Consider the following 16,222-nt stretch of genomic DNA (forward strand, 5'->3'; position numbering starts at 1 on the left):
CCAGAGAGTGATTGGATTCTAGAATACCCTGCATGTCTTAAACGGGGATGAGACTTTATCTTTTAGGTAATGGGGAGCTTCTGACAGGTTTTAATCAGAGGATTAAGTCATTTATGTTTGAGGAAGGCCACTCTTGCCATAGATGTGTGTGTGTGTGTGTGTGTGTGTGTGTATGTGTGTGTGTGTGTGTGTGTGTGTGTGTGTGTGTGTGTGTGTGATGGTAGACAGGTCGGAAATTAGTTCAGAGACTAATTCCAGGTGAAAGATGGTGAGAGGTGGATGGAGACAGCAAAGGTGGAGATGGAGAGGGACAGGTTTGAAGAAGGTAGGTTTCAGTGACTGGTGTGATTGGTTCTTGACGGTTGGGTGTATTTTGTGAAGAAAGAGCAGGCTTGGGCTGAGTGGAAGATGTTGGGTTCCTCAAATCTTTTGCATTGAAGTAGGAAATGCAGGTGGATTAGGTGGTTTCATGGTTTTGGTTGTCAGCTATAAATTGATGACTCTCAAACCCATACTTCCAGTCCAGATCTTTATTCCTGTGTTCAAGACCCATGCACTCAGCTCTTTATTGAACCCATCCAGCCCATAGGCACCTGAAACTCAGCATGTCCCCGAACCAACATGGTGACTTGCTTTGCTTTCTGAGTCCTTTCCTCATTCTCTCTCTCTCTCTTTTTTTTTTTTTTTAAGTAGGCTTCACACCCAGTGCAGAGCCCAATGTGGGACTTGAACTCACGACCCTGAGATCAAGACCTGAGCTGAGATCAAGAGTCTGATGCTTAATTGACTGAGCCACCCAGGTGCCCTAACTCTCCCCATTCTTAATTGGTGAGTAACACTATCTACCCTGTTGTTGCCCATGCCAAACGTTTGGGAATTATTCTTGATTCATCTCCCTGTATGACTGACATCTAGTTATTCCCCAATTCTGTCAATTTGATGTATTTTATATCTTTTTAGTCCATCCATTATTTTAAGCTCTACTTGCAATAACAGGAAGTGGAAGATGCTTGAAGGAGTTGCCAGGACAGGGGCTGTATCAGAATTTAACAATTCAGAGACAATCTGCCCCACATCGAGCTCTGTACTGATAGCACAGAGCCTGCTTGGAATTCTCTCCCTCTCTCTCTCTCTCTCTCTCTCTCTGCCACTCCCCAACACTCACTCTCTCTGTCTTTCAAAATACATAAATAAACATTAACAAAAAAGAATTCAGAGACATTTCAGTTCCAAATGATGAAAAGGATATCATATGCAGTGGCTGGAGATTAATGGATGCCTTAGTCTGTTTATTTATTTATTTTTTTAATTTTTTTTTAACGTTTATTTATTTTTGAGACAGAGAGAGACAGAGCATGAACGAGGGAGGGTCAGATAGAGGGAGACACAGAATCTGAAACAGGCTCCAGGCTCTGAGGTGTCAGCACAGAGCCCGACGCGGGGCTTGAACTCACGGACTGCGAGATCATGACCTGAGCCGAAGTCGGCCGCTTAACCGACTGAGCCACCCAGGTGCCCCTGCCTTAGTCTGTTTAGACTGCTATAGCAAAATAAAGGGTGGGGTTGAATAAAAAACAGACATTTACCTCCCATAGTTCTGGAAATTAGAAAGTCTGAGACCAGGGTGCTGACAGACTCTACAACTGATCAGAGCCAGTTTCCTGGTTCATAGATGATGGCTGCTTTCTATGTCCTCATGTGGCAGAAAGGGTGAGGGAGCTTCTATGGTCTCATTTGTAAGAGTGCTAATCCCATTTAAGAGAGCTCAACCCTCATCACCTCCCAAGGACCCTTTTGTTGTGTTTTTTCTTTTTTCTTTTCTTTTCTTTTCTTTTCTTTTCTTTTCTTTTCTTTTCTTTTCTTTTCTTCTTTTTTCTCTTCTTTTTTTCTAGTTTTTCTTCTCTTTTCTTTTCTTTTCTTCCTTCCTTTTTTTTTTTTTTTTTTTTTTTTTGGATGGGAGTTCCAGAAGGAGAGGATTTAATTCAACTGCAAAGAATCAGTTTTGGAAAAGGTTATTATTGATAATTTTACAAAATTAAAGAATGGAATGAGTTTTCAGATTAAAAGCTCATGGTAATCTTTGAGTAGTATAAATAAAAGTAACTTCACAATAGGGAAAGCCTCACCTCTTAATACGATCACACTGGGGGTTACAATTTCATTGTATGAATTTTGAGGCAATATAAATATTCAGTCCATAATTGTGGGTAAAGTATGATCTAAGGAGGTCATAGGATTGATGAAGTGAGGTGCACATTCCTTCTGGCCCAACATTTGCACGTCTTTCTCATGTATGGGAGAATTCCCATATATATTAGAGAATTCCAGACCTTATCAGTGCTTACCAGTTGAAAATGCCAGATACTCACTTTTCACGCTTCATTCAAATCTAAGACACGCATGGGACCCAGATGTTACCAACTAAATGCAACAACTATGTACTTTGAATCTAGAGTCACAGCAGCAAAAATGGCATTTGGTACTACAAGATTTTGTGCTGAACACAGAAGTGACAGCATTGATAATGATGGTCATGGTTGCAGTAAGATCACACTTCTGTTGTAGAAATGGCAGCAAGACAAACAGCAATATCATGAATTGATGGCCCTCATAGATCAGTTCTGTGGTGTGCTTTTGGGCATTGGTGCTGGATGCTTAGACTTATGCCCTCCCAATGAGTCAGGAAGTGTGTCAGTTAGGCCATCTTTCAGCTGCAATAATAGAAAAAAACCCCAGCAGTGACCTAGGTCATTAGGGGTCTTTCTCCCCTCATAACATAAGAAGTTTGGAGTTGAGTAGCTACTGATATTTGTTCAACAGGTGGACAGTGTCAAGGCTCTTTGTTGGCCTCTTGGCCTGTCCCTTATGCTGCAGTCCATTTTTAAGACAGGAAAAAGGGGAGACAGGTTAGCACCAGTTGTGCTTTTCCATTTTTCCAGAGGATCTAAAGCCAAAGATCTAGGCTTGCATCGTGTTATCCAGGGCTCAGTAATATGGTGCACTAGCTACATGGGAATGCGGGTTGAAGGAAATGAGTATTTCGTGAAGATGTGGAGTGTCCAACCTTGATCACAGAAGTGGGCAATGGGGAAATAAGTTGAGAAAGGGGCAGCCAGTGTACATTGTATGTCAGTCAGCTATTCAATGTCTTTAAAACAAACCCTTTTATTGCTCATGTTGCTTTAACTCACCTGATCAGTTTTCGTTGTCTTCTGTAGACAACCCTGTATGATAATCCACTGGTATTTAATAAAATCAAATATAGAGTGAACCAGGAATTAAAGATTATTCTAAAAGTTTGGTTGACTTAGCAAATGGTGCCTCTATTGATTGAAATAAGAAAAACTCGGGGTGCCTGGGTGGCTCAGTCGGTTAAGTATGCGACTTCAGCTCAGGCATGATCTCCCAGTTCGTGGGTTTGAGCCCCACGTCAGGCTCTGTGCTGACAGCTCAGAGCCAGGAGCTTGCTTCAAATTCTGCATCTGCCTCTCTCTCTGCCCCTTCCCTGCTCACACTCTGTCTCTCTCTCTTTCTCAAAAATAAATAAGTATTAAAAATTTTTGAAATAAGAAAAACGCTTACTAAAGAGTGAGTGGCCTATAGTATTATGCTATTTATTTCATCCTCAACTTTAAAGAAGTAAAGTGTATTGGCACAGTTGAATCTCTATTTGCTAAAATGTATGGGAAAGATATTTTTGAACTTGGAGGAATGCTCACTTTGCCAGTTCCTGGTGCCACAGTCACCTCTTCCACTTTTTTGTTAGCTTTTCCTTCTAAGACATTTTCAATTTTCAGTATTATTATAGTTGCTTTGAGAAGGGGCTCCAACTTGTCTGTGAAAGCTTTGTTCCATAAATGATAGAATTAGTTGTTCATTAAGGCAGTAAATGAAGCTGATTAAGTAGTGAGTTAGTGAAACAATTATAGTAAAAGTTCATAAAAACACAATCCTTTTTTATTGATTTTCCTTTTACTACTTTTCTCTGTGGGACAAAATTTATTAAAAATTGGCAGCAAGAAACCCTCTCTTGAGGTCATTACCAAATGCCAGTGTCTTCACACTGCTGGGTACTATTTTCTATTGTAATGCCTTTGCACATGGACTCTCTGTGCCTAACTTCTGCTTCTCCTTTAGAACACTAGTTGGTGTTACCTCTTCCAGAAAGTTTTCCCCTACACTCCTTTAGAGGAGAGGCCTCTGGTTTTTTTTTTTATCTCCTTAATCCATGCACCTAGGACAGAACCAAGTATATTTTAGTTTTTCGATGCATGCTTGTTGAGTTAACAGAATGAGTCAGTATTAGACAACTTATAGCTAATTGAATATGTCTTGATTGATGGGAGGAAGGGAGTGTGTATTGAAGAAACAGAGAAAGAGAGAGAGGTCTAAGCCATTCTTAGGGTATGAGAGGACCAGGGAAGAGGAAGTGAGGAGTGATGGGAATACAGACAATGTCTCCGACCAGTTCATATTGCCTTGGATATAGGAGTACTGGGGGCTTTACCTGGCAGTGTGTTGGGAGTTTTTGTGTGTGTTTTATTTTGTTATTATTTTATGATTATGATTATGATTATGATTATTTTATTTCCTACTTGTCTACAGCTCTAGAATATTTTTGGCCTCCTTGCCACCCTCTCCAATTATCTGAATCCCCAGGGACCTTATTCCTCCAGCATGACAGAGTCTCCCAGAGCATGGTTTCAACTTCCCATATCCTTAGTGGGGAAGCCCTTACATTTCCTTTTCTCTTTTCAATTTTAACAGCCCCATAAAATGATGATTGTACCTACTATACTCTTTAATCTTCTAGGTTGTCAGGCCAAGGAAGTAGCCAGATCTATTCTGTATATCTTATGTTTCTATGTCTCTTCAGAAGCAAAAAGCTGGTTGAGTAGTTTAGAGCCACAGACCCGGTTTATGATTGCGGTGGCTCACTCAATACACTCACATACTTTGGACATTGGAGGGCAATAGTCACTCACCACTATAACTCATTGAAACATGTTACAAGAAGGCTCATTTTTCCGGGCTCCTGAAAGATTCTGAGCTTCTTTGTCTTCTCCGAGATTCTTTCCCTTCCCACCATCCCATCCCCAATCTTATCCATACTCATTTGCCTTTTTCATGTTAGCTGCCATAAGGACTCTGAAGCATTTCAGCTTTCTAATACATCTTTTCCTAGCCTGAACCAGCTGCCCTTCTTTACAGCTCTATTTTGGTGCTTGAGATAATTGTCTACACTGTGATTTTTAAATTTGAAACATTCTCTTGTGCTTTTAGGAGTAAAGTGGTATTTGGGAATCTGGCAAATAAGTAGACTACCTATCAGAAGGTGGAAGAAATGTCTTCCTTCCCACGTTCCTGTGTTTTCATTATGCAAAAGGAAAGTCAAGGCTTTACTTCCTCTGCCTGCTGTCTTCTTCCCTGTTTGTTGAGGACAGTCAGTTGGTGATTTGTAGCTAAACCAGACTGCCCCACTGATGAAGAAATTAAGGTCAAAGTCAACCTTTTTTTTTTTTTTTTTTTAAAGTGTGTTTATTTTGAGAGAGACAGATACAGCATGAGTTTGGGCGGGGCTGGTGGGGGGGGCAGAGAGAGAAAGAGGGAGAGAGAATCCTAAGCAGGCTCTGCAGCACTGTCAGCACAGGACCCGACATGGGGCTCAAATTCATGAAACTGCGAATCAGCACTTAACCAACTGAGTCACCCAGGTGCCCCAAACTCAAACCTTCTAATTTTAGAATCAAAATCAAGTGGCTTTTAAATTTCTGAAGATATTATGTCATTTGTTTCAAGATTGATGTGTTATATACTACTCAGTCTAAATTGGGCCAACCTATTGAAGTATTTTGTGATTAATCATGCTACCTGGGACACCAGAATTGCTGCTGGATCTTGGTAAAATGGCTGCTTGTCTCTCCTTGGGGGTTGTGAAAATATAAAAAGAAAATCATTATAGCTAGGAAAATCCTATTCTGCTTTATTATTCAGAAAGCACTGCTGTTAGTTTCTATGGAAGCATTTCCCAAGGATGTTCTTAATTATTGATGGCTAAATTCTCATTACTTAATGGAAGCTGGACTTTAAGGAGAAGCAAGAGGGAGGGAGCTTTATTTTTTGTTTTTTTGTGTTTTTTTCTCACTGGTAATATACAATGTCTTCTCCACATCCATGGATGAAGACACTGGCTTGGCAGAAAAGAGAGATAGAGAGTACGGAAAGAAGCAAGGGAAGAGAAGACAGGAGAAGAGAGTGTACGTTGATTGCAAGTCTGGAAGCCTAATTTTAGTTAGGACACAACATTACTTATCTCTCCCATGTAGAAGTACGAGAGAGAGGAAAGTCATTGTGAAAAAACACCTCTACCTTTCTAGAAGGATGTTTCTGTTTATGGGAGGGCTCCTTGTTCTGCTGGATTCCTTGGTGGATTTGAATATGGAAAGGTAGCTCAGCGCTGAGTGTGAGGGCAGGGGTTGAAGAATACTGACTTGTTTTCCCTAAGATATAGAGGACATTTTGGAGTTGAGGGTGTGGAGTGGAAATCTTTGAGAGACAAAGTGTGGAAGAGAGTGGGATTGTAAGGAGAGTAACACAAGTCCTTATGATAACCCGGGCTAGGGAGATTCCACAGGCTGAAGCGGACATTGACAAACTCTGTGATGGGTTACCCAAAGATCTTGTGGAACGAGGATATCTAATGCTGAAGGTGAAGTTGTTTGTAATATTGTGATGTAAACCCCTTTTCCTAGAGAATTCTTTGTATAAGTCAGCTTTTGCGGAAATAGTGTGGCACAAGAAACAACTGCCAAATCTCAGTGGCTTACAAAAACAAACATTTATTTTTTGTTCATGGGTCTGTGGGGTTGGCTGCAGATGCTGTGCTCCAGGCCAGTGCTCAGATTCAGGTCTGCTCCTCTGGCTTTCATTTTGGGGGCCAGCAACCTTTAACCTTCAAGAAAGCAATTTATGTGCATGGGCATCACACATATGTACTACCTAGAGGGGAGGTTTTTATTTGTTTGCTTGTTTACTTATTTATTTATTAATAAAATAAAAGAAAGAGGTGAATTGCAAATCGGGTCACCACAGTATGACTCAGGATGATCCAACACAGGGAGATCTTTAATAGAGATCATTAAACAGGAGAAGGACTCAAAGCCAGGTAACCATGAATATGGAAGTTTCCCCACACCTTCCCTATAATTGGCAGAAATCTTGTGCTCCTAGAGGGTCTGGTCTTTCACAATCCATGCACTAAGCATTCACATCAGCTCTTTTTCTTTTTTAAGGGGCGAGAGGCTCTAGCTTACATCTGTGCTCCATATGAGCTTTGAGACCAGTACGATTATTCATTCTGATCTTGCCTGTAGAAAACCAAGCCACATGCTTGAGCCCATCTCATTTTATACAATCATTTTTTTCCCTCTCAGATAAAAATCACCTGATTGGCTCTTACATAATCACTTCTACTCAAGCCCTTAGATGAGTCAATTTCCTATGCAGGCTTTTATTGTCATCTCTACTTCCAAAAAGATATCTGGCAAAGAAAAGGGATAGACTTTTTTTGCTAAAGGCTGTGTGAACCGTTGGATCTAAAAGTTCAGGTTCTGTTTTTTTCTGCTTCTTTTACAGGCTCCACTAGGGGACTTAAAAACAAAAACAAAAACAAAAACAAACCCCAAGCTCATTCTGTGTCTCAGTTCCTCACCAGCTTTTTGCTGCCTCTGAAGCTTAAAGTAGTTCTTTTTTAGATCTGAAGATTTGCAAGCTGTCAGGCTTTAATAAGTGTACTATCCGTATCTTCAGTTTTAGATAACTCACCCACACTAATCGTTTTTTTCCCCCCACATGGAAGCTTATTTTCTATTTGATTTCCTTTTTCTTTTTGCAGAAGAATCCTTTGCCTTAGAGTGATAAAGGAGGAAAGGAAAGGGCCAACATTCTTTTGCTTTACAATGAGGCAGAGAGACACAGGGAGATGGGTAAAGTGTATTCTTAAAGGAAGGACAGAACAGGTGAAAGGAAATAGATTAACCCATTCAGTTGTTAGATCACTTCTGACCCAAGGATCTTTCTGCATAGCTCAGGTCTGCAAGACCTTGTTATTGTGGCCCTATTTTCTGCTCACTGCAACTTTTTCAGTCCTTGTCACCATTATGAAACCATTTCCTCTATGCCTGGCTGTTGGCTCTTCAGAGGCTGATGGCTCACTACAAGGGTAGGCTTCTGTCCTCTGTGCTGACACTCTTTCAAAGGACACTTGTATGTGAAGGAACTATTGTACCACATTCTCATCAGTTACAACTGAATTAATGAGCTGAGAAAATTACTACCAGCAATAAGTTAGCTTTTGAAATGGAGGGTTTCTTATTCTTTTGAGCATAGAATTTTAGAGCCACAAGATACATAGAGATCATCTCTTTGAACCACCTTGTTTTATAGATAGAGTTCCAGAGAAGTTGAAGGCTCTCCCAAGGTCAGACAACTAGTTATTGGTAGGACTGGGACTAGAGCCGGTTGTCTTAATTCTATTCTTTCCATTACATTTGATTTAGTTCCAGAATCTAGATTACAGTGAAAGGCACAGACGTATTAAAGTTAATCATTAACCTCTAAAGTGGCAGATTGAGTTTTAATAGAGAGAACACTAAAATTCTCGGTAGGGGTAATAAGGGGGCAAGTGGGGAAGAATAAAACTGCTCAAGAATAAAACAGCTTCCCAGCTTCTCACTTTTGGTGGAAATACCTCTAAGAAGAAAGTTTGTTTCAAGCCATGCAAATTTAAAGAAAAGGGGTTTGACAGAAAAGCTGTGAACATTGTCAAAGTTAACCTTATTCCCTGTGTCATTCTGGGAGATTCCAGGACAAAGAAACACAATGTCATTAACAAGAGAAACAGGGATTGGAAAGAGCTCAGTGTTTTTCCACTTAAAACATATCCTTTCCTCTTTCCAGGTTTAGAAAATATGACTTCGGAGGTGGAAATTTCTTACAAAACAACACAGGCTCTTTGCTTTATTCCTGTAACAATAATGCTAAATTTAAATAGTTCTAATCTTCAAATAGGCATAGTACCTTGCAGGTAGTTTTGAGTTGCTTGATCACTTCTTCCTGGTAAGGTCCTCTGTACAGCTCAGCTTTTGAAGGACTTTTAATCCACTCCCTCCCCCACCCCCACCCCTATTTCTTCCTCACTGAAACCTTCTCTTATAAGTAAGTCTGGGAAATGTGATGTCAGTCATCTTCCTGACAAAGTAGGGACAGTGGTTGAGAAAAGTCTGTCGTGGGTAAGGGTGGTGGAACCGGAGTAGGGAGGCATGGAAATAATCAATATTTATTGATTGGGGCTTAAGTTTTCTCCGAAATAGAGAACACGTGAGCCCTCAAAATTGAGGAAATTATTTCAAGTTGAGTGGTCAGACTGGAGGAAGGGAGGGAGGTAGCATTAGTTGTCACAGAAAAATCTAGAGACAGAGGCAGGGGTTCAAATTCCAGATGTTATTGGAGGAAACATGCCCTTTTTTCTGTTTTTTGTTTGTTTATTTATTTCTTGTTTCCCCAAGACACAGAGCATACAGTGCCTGATTCGAGAACATACCTGGAGATTCCTTCCTTCTGCTATGAAACCTGTGTTTTCCCCTCTGCCTACCTTTCCTTTTTCTCTTGCTTTCTTCTTCCTTCATCAAATCTTTCTTACTTTATCTCTAAGATTATTCAGCCCGTGTTTTAATGTTTATAGACTGTTTGTTTTATTTGAAATAGTATTCCATTTAAAATTTTAATAATAATAGTAACTGTTAATACTAGTTACCTTTTTTTAACTTTGTAAGTTAACTTTATTTTTTATTTTTTAAAATTTACATCCAAATTAGTTAGCCTATAGTGAAGTAATGATTTCAGTAGATTCCTTAATGCCCCTTACCCATTTAGCCCATCCCCCCTCCCACAACCCCTCCAGCAACCCTCAGTTTGTTCTCCATATTTATGAGTCTCTTCTGTTTTGTCCCCCTCCCTGTTTTAATATTATTTTTGTTTCCCTTACCTTATGTTCATCTGTTTTGTCTCTTAAAGTCCTCAGATGAGTGAAGTCATATGATTTTTGTCTTTTTCTGATTGACTAATTTCACTTAGCATAATACCCTCCAGTTCTATCCACATAGTTGCAAATGGCAAGATTTCATTCTTTTTGATTGCCGAGTAATACTCCATTGTATGTATGTGTGTGTGTGTATATATATATATATATATATATATATATATATATATATATACCACATTTTCTTTATCCATTCATCCATCGATGGACATTTAGGCTTTTTCCATACTTTGACTATTTTTGATAGTACTGCTATAAACATGGGGGTGCATGTGTCCCTTTGAAACAGCACACCTGTATCCCTTGGATAAATGCCTAGTAGTGCAATTGCTGGGTCGTAGGGTAGTTCTATTTTTAGTTTTTTGAGAAACCTCCATACTGTTTTCCAGAGTGGCTGCACCAGCTTGGATTCCCACCAATAACGCAAAAGAGATCCTCTTTCTCTGCATCCTCGCCAACATATGTTGCCTGAGTTGTTGCCTGAGTTGTTAATGTTAGCCATTCTGACAGGTGTGAGGTGGTATCTCATTGTGGTTTTCATTTGTATTTCCCTGATGATGAGTGATATGGAGCATTTTTTCATGTGTCGGTTGGCCATCTGGATGTCTTCCTTAGAGAAGTGTCTATTCGTGTCTTTTGCCCATTTCTTCACTGGATTACTTGTTTTTTGGGTGTTGAGTTTGATAAGTTCTTTGTAGATTTTGGATACTAACCCTTTATCTGATATGTCATTTGCAAATATCTTCTCCCATTCTGTCGGTTGCGTTTCAGTTTTGCTGATTGTTTTATTCACAGTGCAGAAGCTTTTTATTTTGAGGAGGTCCCAGTAGTTCATTTTTGCTTTTGTTTCCTTTGCCTCCGGAGACGTGTTGAGTAAGAAATTGCTGTGGGCAAGATCAGAGAGGTTTCTGCCTGCTTTCTCCTGGAGGATTTTGATGGCTTCCTGTCTTACATTGAGGTCGTTCTTCCACTTTGAGTTTATTTTTGTGTATGGTGTAAGAAAGTGGTCCAGGTTCATTCTTCTGCATGTTGCTGTCCAGTTTTCCCAGCACCACTTGCTGAAGAGACTGTCTTTATTCCATTGGATATTCTTTCCTGCTTTGTCAAAGATTAGTTGCCCATATGTTTGTGGGTCCATTTCTGGTTCTCTCTTCTATTCCATTGATCTCAGTGTCTATTCTTGTGCCAGTACCATACTGTCTTGATTATTATAGCTTTGTAGTATAGTTTGAAGTCTGGGATTGTGATGCTTCCTGCTTTGGTTTTCTTTTTCAAGATTGCTTTTGCTATTCGGGGTCTTTTCTGATTCCATACACATTTTAGGATTGTTTGTTCTACCTCTGTGAAGAATGCTGGTGTTACTTTGATAGCGATTGAATTGAATATATAGATTGCTTTGGGTAGTATCACATTTTAACAATATTTGTTCTTCCTATCCAGGAGCATGGAATCTTTTTCCATTTCTTTGTGTCTTCTTCAATTTCTTTCATAAGCTTTCTATAGTTTTCAGTGTATAGATTTTCCACCTCTTTGGTTAGATTTATTCCTAGGTATTTTATGGTTTTTGGTGCAACTATAAATAGGATCAATTCCTTGATTTCTCTTTCTATTGCTTCATTGTTGGTGTATACGAATGCAACTGACTTCTGTGCATTGATTTTATATCCTGCAACCTTACTGACTTCATGAATCAGTTCTAGCAGTTTTTTGGTGGAATCTTTTGGGTTTTCCATATAGAGTATCATGTCATCTGTGAAGAGTGAAAGTTTGACCTCCTCCTGGCCGATTTCGATGTCTTTTATTTCTTTGTGTTGTCTGATTGCAGAGGCTAAGACTTCCAATACTATGTTGAATAACAGTGGTGAGAGTGGACATCCCTGTCTTGTTCCTGACCTTAGGGGGAAAGCTCTCAGTTTTTCCCCATTGAGGATGATATTAGTGTTGGGTCGCTTGTATACGGCTTTTATGATCTCGAGGTATCATCCTTCTATCCCTACTTTCTTGAGGGTTTTTATCAAGAAACGGTGTTGTATTTTGTCAAATGCTTTCTCTGCATGTATTGAGAGGATCATATGGTTCTTGTCCTTTCTTTTATTGATGTGATGAATCACGTTAATTGTTTGGCGGATACTGAACCAGCCCTGCATCCCAGGTATAAATCCCACTTGGTCGTGGTGAATAATTATTTTAATGTATTGTTGGATCCAGTTGAATAATATCTTGTTGAGGATTTTTGCATCCATGTTCATCAGGGAAATTGGTCTATAGTTCTCCTTTTTAGTGGGGTCTCTGTCTGGTTTTGGAATCAGGGTAATTCTGGCTTCACAGAAAGAATTTGGAAGTTTTCCTTCCATTTCTATTTTTTGGAACGGTTTCAAGAGAATAGGTGTTAACTCTTCCTTAAATGTTTGGTAGAATTCCCCTGGAAAGCCATCTGGCCCTGGACTCTTGTTTTTTGGGAGATTTTTGATTACTAATTCAATTTCCTTACTGGTTATGGATCTGTTCAAATTTTCTAATTCTTCCTGTTTCAGTGTTGGTAGTGTATATGTTTCTAGGAATTTGTCCATTTCTTCTAGATTGCCCATTTTATTGGCATATAATTGCTCATAATATTCTCTTATTATTGTTTTTATTTCTGCTGTGTTGGTTGTGATCTCTCCTCTTTCATTCTTGATTTTATTTATTTGGGTCCTTTCCTTTTTCTTCTTGATCAAACTGGCTAGTGGTTTATCAATTTTGTTAATTCTTTCAAAGAACCAGCTTCTGGTTTCATTGATCTGTTCTACTGTTTTTTTGGTTTCGATAGCATTAATTTCTGCTCTAATCTTTATTATTTCCTGTCTTCTGCTGGTTTTGGGTTTTATTTGCTGTTCGTTTTCCAGCTCCTTAAGGTGTAAGTTTTGGTTGGGTATCTGAGATCTTTTTCCTTCTTTAGGAAGGCCTGGATTGCTATATACTTTCCTCTTATAACCGCCTTTGCTGCGTCCCAGAGGTTTTGGGTTGTGGTGCTATCATTTTCATTGACTTCCATATACTTTTTAATTTCTTCTTTAACTGCTTCGTTAGTCCATTCATTCTTTAGTTGGATGTTCTTCAGTCTCCAAGTATTTGTTACCTTTCCAAATTTTTTCTTGTGGTTGATTTCGAGTTTCATAGCATTGTGGTCTGAAAATATGCACGGTATGATCTCGATCTTTTTGTACTTACTTGGGGCTGATTTGTTTCCCAGTATATGGTGTATTCTGGAGAATGTTCCATGTGCACTGGAGACAAATGTATATTCTGCTGCTTTAGGCTGAAATGTTCTGAATATATCTGTTAAGTCCATCTGGTCCAATGTGTCATTCAGAGCCATTGTTTCCTTGTTGATTTTTTTATTAGATGATCTGTCCATTGCTGTGAGTGGGGTGTTGAAGACTCCTACTATTATGGTATTACTATCAATGAGTTTCTTTATGTTTGTGATTAATTGATTTATATATTTGGGTGCTCTCACATTTGGTGCATAAATGCTTACAATTATTAGGTCTTCTTGGTGGATAGACCCCTTGATTATGATATAATGCCCTTCTACATCTCTTGATACAGTCTTTATTTTAAAGCCTAGATTGTCTGATATCAGTATGGCTACTCTGGCTTTCTTTTGTTGACCATTAGCATAATAGATGGTTCTCCATCCCCTTATTTTCAATTTGGAAATAATTGAGGTGTCTTTAGGTCTAAAGTGGGTCTCTTGTCAACAGCATATAGATGGGTCTTGTTTTCTTACCCATTCTGTTACCCTATGTCTTTTGATTGGAGCATTGAGTCCATTGACGTTTAGAGTGAGTACTGAAAGATATGAATTTATTGCCATTATGATGCTTGTAGAGTTGGAGTTTCTGGTGGTGTTCTCTGGTCCTTTCTAATCTTTTGTTGCTTTTGGTACATATATATATATATATATATATATATATATATATATATATATATATATTTTTTTTTTTTTCATCTTTTCTTCCCTCAGAGAGTCCCCCTTAATTTCTTGCAGGGCTGGTTTAGTGGTCAGAAACTCCTTTAATTTTTGTTTGTCTGGAAAACTTTTTATCTCTCCTTCTACTTTGAATAACACCCTTGTTGGATAAAGAATTCTTGGCTGCATATTTTTCTGATTCAGCACACTGAATATATCCCGCCAGTCCTTTCTGGCCGCCAAATTTCTGTGGGTAGGTCTGCTGCAAACCTCATCTGTCTTCCCTTGTAGGTTAGGGACTTTTTTTCCCTTGCTGCTTTCATGATTCTCTCCTTGCCTGAGTATTTTGTGAATTTGACTATGATATGCCTTGTTGATGGTCGGTTTTTGTTGAATCTAGTGGGAGTCCTCTGTGCTTCCTGGATTTTGATGTCTGTGTCTTTCCCCAGGTTAGAAAAGTTTTTTTGCTATGATTTGCTCACATAACCCTTCTACCCCTATTTCTCTCTCTTCCTCCTCTGGGACCCCTATGATTCTGATGTTCCTTTTTAATGAGTCACTGATTTCTCTAATTCTTAAATTGTGCTCTTTCACCTTAATTTCCCCCTTTTTTCCGCTTCGTTATTCTCTATAAGTTTGTTCTCTGTATCACTGATTCTCTCTTCTGCTTCGTTCATCCTTGCCGCCGCTGCATCCATCCATGATTGCAGCTGATTTATAGCATTTTTAATTTCATTCTGGCTATTTTTTACTTCTTTTATCTCTGCAGAAAGGGATTCTAATCTATTCTGGACTCCAGGTAGTATTCTTATTATTGTGATTCTAAATTATGGTTCAGACATCTTGCTTGTGTCTGTGTTGGTTAAATCCCTGGCTGTCGTTTCTTCATGCTCTGTCTTTTGGGGTGAATTCCTTCTTTTTGTCATTTTGAAGGAAGAAAAGGAATTAATGAGTTAGAAAAATTGAAATTAAAAAAAATTAAAATTAAAAAAATATTAAAATTAAAAATTAAAAACACACACACACAAATCGAATAGATGAAGCTAGATCCTTGGTGTGTTTTGGTCTGGGTGTAGAAAGTGGTTTGACAGATTAGAGAAACAAACAAAAAGAAAAAAAGGGGGGTAGAGAAAGAAAACAGGAAATTGAGAATTTGAAAAAATGAATACACTAAAGTAGACTAAAATACACAAAATTAGAGAATATAGTAGAAAAGAATTATAGAAAAATATTTTAATAAAAATTAAGTGAAATATGAAGTTTTTCGTTTTCTGTATTTAAAAAAATGAAAAAGAGAAAAAAGTTTAAAAAAAGAAGGAAAGACAAAAAAAGAAATTGTTTGAAAATTTGAAAAACTGAATACACTGTAGTAGACTGAAATAAAATGATGGGAGTAAGATAGAATTTGAAAAAAATTACATAAGAGCAAATAATATAGTAATAAAAATTAAATAAAAATATTTTTAAAAGAAATTGAAAGTAAAAATAAAGTTTTTCTCTGTCTGCATTCAAGAAAAAGAAAAATGAAAAAGACAAAAAGGAAAAGAAAAAAAAGAAATTATTTGAAAATTTGAAAAGGTGAGTACACTGAAGTAGACTAAAATAAAATGACAGAAGTAAAGTAGAATTTGAAAAAATTTACACAAAAGTAAAAAAATATAGTAATAAAAATTAAGGACAGATTTTTATTAAAAATTGTAAATAAAAATGAGTTTTTCTCTTTCTGTATTCAAGAAAAAGAAAAAAATTATAAAAGAGAAAAAGGAAAAAGAGAAAAAAAATGAATAGATGAACCTGCTAACAGATTGAAGTAGGACTGAAGTTGCTTCGTTTTCCCCTAGAGGTCAGTCCATGTAGCTCTTTACAGTCCATAAATTAAGCCGGCGGTGAGGTTTGTGTTCTTGAAGAGTGAAGTCGGCCCAGTTGGGCAGGGTCGGTGTAACAGCTCCGCTCTCCACTAGATGGCACTGCTAGCCTATTGGGGTGGATTGTTGCGGTGCTCGCCAGTGTGCATGCGTGCGAGCCGTGAAAAATGGCGCCATCCAGCCCCCCAGTCTGTTCTCCCAGATCACCAATCGCGCACCGGTCCTCCGTATTCAGCTTTCATCCACTCGCTGCTTTTCCGCTTTCCGTGACCAGGCCCTTGGCCGTACCTCTCTCCCAAGTTT

General features: G+C 38.5%; 1 long non-coding RNA gene across 1 annotated transcript in view; it reads left to right on the top strand.

Moving 5' to 3' along the window:
- Positions 1–606: 606 nt before the first annotated feature.
- LOC123386159 overlaps positions 607–16,222 on the top strand; it is a 58,051-nt gene continuing 42,435 nt past the window's right edge. The window contains exon 1 of the long non-coding RNA XR_006599863.1: positions 607–828. This is a non-coding gene — a long non-coding RNA (uncharacterized LOC123386159). The remainder of the gene's footprint in view (positions 829–16,222) is intronic.

Source organism: Felis catus, chromosome B3, assembly GCF_018350175.1.
Source record: "Felis catus isolate Fca126 chromosome B3, F.catus_Fca126_mat1.0, whole genome shotgun sequence".
NCBI classification, from domain to species: domain Eukaryota; kingdom Metazoa; phylum Chordata; class Mammalia; order Carnivora; family Felidae; genus Felis; species Felis catus.